General features: G+C 39.9%; 1 pseudogene; it reads right to left on the minus strand.

Moving 5' to 3' along the window:
- Nucleotides 1–1,764: 1,764 nt before the first annotated feature.
- Nucleotides 1,765–1,919, minus strand: LOC118007228 (annotated as a pseudogene).
- Nucleotides 1,920–5,118: the final 3,199 nt, after the last annotated feature.

Raw genomic sequence — 5,118 nt, forward strand, 5'->3', positions numbered from 1 at the left:
TACCAAAAAGCATAGGGGATTGAGAACGAGATCAGAGTTGTGACATGCAGAGTCTGGAAGATGACTAGGGAGTCTTAATCTTCCATTGGTGATTTTCATGTCCAGATACAGTCCAGGTAAATGGATCATTCTACCTGCTCCCATATCATCCTGTACTAATAATGTTAATAGTTAAAGCTATTAAGAACTTATTATATAAAAAGCATCCTTCTAAACAGTGTTGTTATATCTTATTTCACAGGTGAGGAAACTCAGGCACATAGCGCTTTAGTAACTTTTCTCAAGTCCCATAGGCAGTAAGTAAACAACATACTTCCAAAATCCACATATTTATTTGCCCTTGACACTGATGTTCTGTTGGAATCTTCTGGTTTTGTCTCCATTCTTCCTTTGTACTAGTTTTCTTTGCTGCTGTAACAAATTACTACAAACTTAGTGGCTTAGAACAACATAAATTTGTCTTGCAGTTCTGGAGGTCAAAAGTCTGAAATGGGTCTCACTGGGCTAAAATCAAGGTGTCGACAGGACTGTGTTCCTGTCTGAAGGCTCTAGAAAATAATCCATTTTATTGCCTTTTCCAGATTTTATTTTATTTATTTTTATTTTTTATTTTTTTAGATTTTATTTATTTATTTATTAGAGAGCGAGCGAGAGAGAAACAGCATGAGAGAGGAGAGGGTCAGAGGGAGAAGCAGGCTCCCCGCTGAGCTGGGAGCCTGATGTGGGACTCGATCCCAGGACTCTGGGATCATGACCTGAGCCGAAGGCAGTCGCTTAACCAACTGAGCCACCCAGGCACCTGCCTTTTCCAGATTTTAGAGGCTGCCTTCATTCCTTGCTTGTGGCCTCTCCAATCTTCAAAGCAGCAATGTCTGCTCAAGTCTTTTCACAATCATTCTGACACTCTCTCATCCAGATTTAGGGACTCTTGGGATTATATTAGTGTGAATCTTGGCAAGAGATGCCTTTGGTGAGAGCTTGTGTTCTGCTGAATCCTGTCCCTTTCCCTACGTTAGAAGGCACTATTTTCTGACATAAGCCCAACAAGGGTGGCTCCCAAGAAATCACTGGAGATTTGATCAGTACGCCATTCACTTGGGAGACCCAGAACTGGAACCTGACCCATTCTTCACAAAGCTAAAATGAACCATGGATGGGGCCTGACTCGTTTCTACCAAAGGAAATCCAGAGTGAGAAAGAGCTGATTTTCTGTCTTGGTAGTGGAGCCAGCAGATTAGCCAGGTTGAGAGGGTCTGCACTTCTTGAACTAGTCAGGGCAAGAGACCTGACAGCATCCACCACACACACCAGATGTGGACCACGCAGGGGAGAGCTAACATGAGGTTGTCTTCGTCCTGTCCAGTGGGACGAGCTGGTAGTATGGGGTGACCTTAAGAGGAGAAGGCTGGGTGACCAGGGTCTAAGGAAAGAATTTCAGTACCACCTGGAATATAGATGTACCTGCTCAAGTTGAGGGACAAGAGGAGGCTCTGCAGAGCTCATGAGAGATGACTTTGACCATGCCCAGCCTATCTCAGGCTTAACTTCTCTCTGAGACTATTAGTAAGGGGGAAACATAGTAGGAAAAGGGGGGCCAGGAAAAACAGTGAGCTGGGGAAGAGGGACAAGGAGAAGGATGACCCCTTTTTCCTACTGAAGGCTTCCATCTGGGAGCAGGAATGAACTGAGAGGGGAGATAACTTAATGCTATGCCAACTGAAAACCAAAGTCAGAGTTTGACCATAACATCCATACCTTTCAGATACTAACTGTGCTGCACCTAAAAGTTATGCTTAGAGAAACATGTCTATTAACTTTAACTTTTAAAAAATTGTTAAATGCAACACACATGCAGAAAAATATTTAGAATACAGGTTTAGGTACTACACTTGATCTTAGCCAAAAGGCTGAGAAGTGATAGAATACAGGTTTAGGTAAAGTGAAGGTCTAGGAAACTACCACAACTTCAAGAAGCAACATTTCGGCACCCCAGAAACCACATGTGCCCTTGAATACAACTCTGCTTTTCTGCCCAAAGGTAGTCACCATCCTGCATTTTATGACATTTTCTTGGTTTGCTTTACAGTTTCGTTGCCTGTGTGCATGTCTCTAAACACTATTGCATTGTCTGTTTTTAAACTTTACATTAATTGAATTGTATTGATGTGTTCTTTTGTCTATTTTTCCCTCAACATTGTTTTAAAGGTGCATCCATATTGCTACATGCAGCTCCAGTTTGTTTTCATTGCTGTATAATAAATTTCATTTTATGAACGTACCAGAGTTATCTAATCTATTTATTATTGGATAATAGGTTATTTCCAGTTTTGAGCTATTACAGACAAGACTGTGAATGGTTCTGTAGGTACACATATGAACACATTTCTCTAGGGGTGTATGGAATTTCTGGGTGTGGCCATGGAAGTATATGTGCTAGACCTGGCTCATGCTGGTCCCTCAGAACCAAACATTAAAACTTTAGGAATTTTATAAATAAATTAAAACAGCTCTTATTAAAAATTAAATTATATAAACTTGCAGTTAGTTATATTATATATATTTTTAATGAATTGTTACTTGCTAGTTTTTACACCATGGAAATCAGCTAATACTGCAAATCAGGGCATTCCTCCTAGAGAGCCAGTTGTTAAACATTTAGCAGCCCTCACTGGATGTGTGTCTTTAAGTTTCTCTGATAATCCCAAACTGTTTTCCAAAGTAGTTGTACCAATTTGCATCCCACCAGCAACTTCAGAGTTCCTGCACATCCCTGTCAACACTTAAATTATATTCTGGTGAGCATATGGCGTATCTAATTAAAGTTTTAATTTGTATTTCCCTTCAGCACTTGTCTTGCTTTTGAGTATTTAGATTTTCTCTCTCAGTGAAGTGCTTCTTCAAGTCTTCTGCTCATTTTTCTATTATGTTGACTATCTTTTTAAAGTGTTTTCTAGATCTTTCCTCTGACAAAGGATACCATTTGTTGGTTACGTATATCTCTTTTTTTCCATTACTTTTTTGTTGTAAAACAGGAACAGAAAATTCACATAATATACAGCTTAATAAATGATTATAAAACAGATATTCTTGCCATCATTCCCAGATCAAAAAATAGACCTTTGCTAACCACTTTGGTAGCCCCTCTGTGCCCTAAAAGTAAAGACCATCCGGACTTCAGTAGTAACCTCTTCCTTGCTTTTTTTTCATAGTTTTAATCCCAGAATGTTCATCCTTATATGCAATTGCTTAGCTTTGCTTCTTAAAAATCAATGTCTTTGACATCTTTTAATCTTCAGGTTTCCCCCTTCTTCCTTTTTCCTTTTGCAGTTTGAAGAAATTGAGTCATTTGTTAAAGTTTCCCATAGACTAGATGTTGGTGATTGCATTCTTAGAATGTAATTTGTCATTTTCTTCTTTTTTTTTATTATGTTATGTTAATCACCATACATTACATCCGTAGTTTTTGATGTAGTGTTCCATGATTCATTGTTTGCATATAACACCCAGTGCTCCATTCAGTAGGTGCCCTCTTTAATACCCATCATCAGGCTAACCCATCTCCCCATGCCCCTCCCCTCTAGAACCCTCAATTTGTTTCTCAGAGTCCATAGTCTCTCATGGTTTGTCTCCCCCTCCGATCTCCCCCCCTTCATTTTTCCCTTCTTACTATCTTCTTTTTTTTTTTTTTAACATATAATGTATTATTTATTTCAGAGGTACAGGTCTGTGATTTGTCAGTCTCACACAATTCACAGCCCTCACCATAGCACATACCCTCCCCAATGTCTATCACCCAGCCACCCAATCTCTTCCACCCCCCACCACTCCAGCAACCCTCAGTTTGTTTCCTGAGATTAAGAGTTCCTCATATCAGTGAGATCATATGATACATGTCTTTCTCTGATAGACTTACTTCGCTTAGCAAAACACCCTTTAGTTCCATCCATGTCATTGCAAATGGCAAGATTTCGGGTTTTTTGATGGCTGCATAATATTCCATTGTATATATATATACCACATCTTCTTTATCCATTCATGTGAATTTTCTGAGACTTGATCCTATTCAAGCTACTTATTTTTTTTTGGAAGATAATTTCATAGATGGCAATGTATTTTTGCATTAGGAGGCTCATGAGGTCTGTTCACCTGTCTTTCTGTGATATTATTAGCCCCTGATGCTTAATGCCTACAGGCATTAATTCATTGGGGAGTGCAAAATGGTGATATTCTAAATCTATTATTCTGTCATATGTTAGCTGGGTACCTACTTCTATACAGAGAAGCTGTGCCTCATTTGCTAGTAGTTACCTGGTGGTTCTGTCTATATAGAAAAAGCAGGGCAATTGTTTGGTTCAGTTTACTACCTTTAAAAAGAGTTTATTCTCTATCATGCTCCAGAGGTGATATTTTTCTTGGATTTACTGATGACTTACATATTTGAGTATTTCTATTACAGCTATCTTTTTTATTATTGTGTCAATTCTCTCATCTCTGGCCTTTGGAGTTTCATCAAGTGCTTAGAAACACAATCCTGAGGGGCACCTGGGTGGCTCAGTTGGTTAAGCTTCTGCCTTTGGCTCAGGTCATGATCCCAGGGTCCTGGGATGGAGCCCCACGTCAGACTCCCTGCTCAGCGGGGAGTCTGCTTCTCCCTCTCTGCCCCTCTCCTTGCTTGTGTGCTCTCTCTCAAATAAATAAACAGAAATTAAAAAAAAAAAGAGTTCTGGGGGCTCCTGAGTGGCTCAGTCATTAAGCGTATGTCTTCAGCTCAGGTCATGATCCCAGGGTCCTGGGATCGAGCCCCACATTGGCTCCCTGACTCAACGGGAAGCCTGCTTCTCCCTCTCCCACTCCCTCTGCTTGTGTTCCCTCTCTCGCTGTGTATCTCTCTGTCAAATAAATAAACAAAATCTTAAAAAAAAAAAAAGAAACACAATCCTTTTTGACATGACAAGATGTTCCAAACTCATCTTTACATTTCCTATTCTGCCCCTGGAATCATCCATTTCTTCAAGAAGCCCTGGTTTCTCTTAACAGGAAATGGGGTTTCAAGACCATAGTCTAGGTGCTAGCAGTGTTCAGTGCTAACAGGTTCATCATTTTTCTAGGCCTCTTCAA

The sequence above is a fragment of the Mirounga leonina genome, unplaced genomic scaffold, assembly GCF_011800145.1.
Source record: "Mirounga leonina isolate KUSES-001 unplaced genomic scaffold, KU_Mleo_1.0 Mir_115, whole genome shotgun sequence".
Lineage (NCBI taxonomy): Eukaryota > Metazoa > Chordata > Mammalia > Carnivora > Phocidae > Mirounga > Mirounga leonina.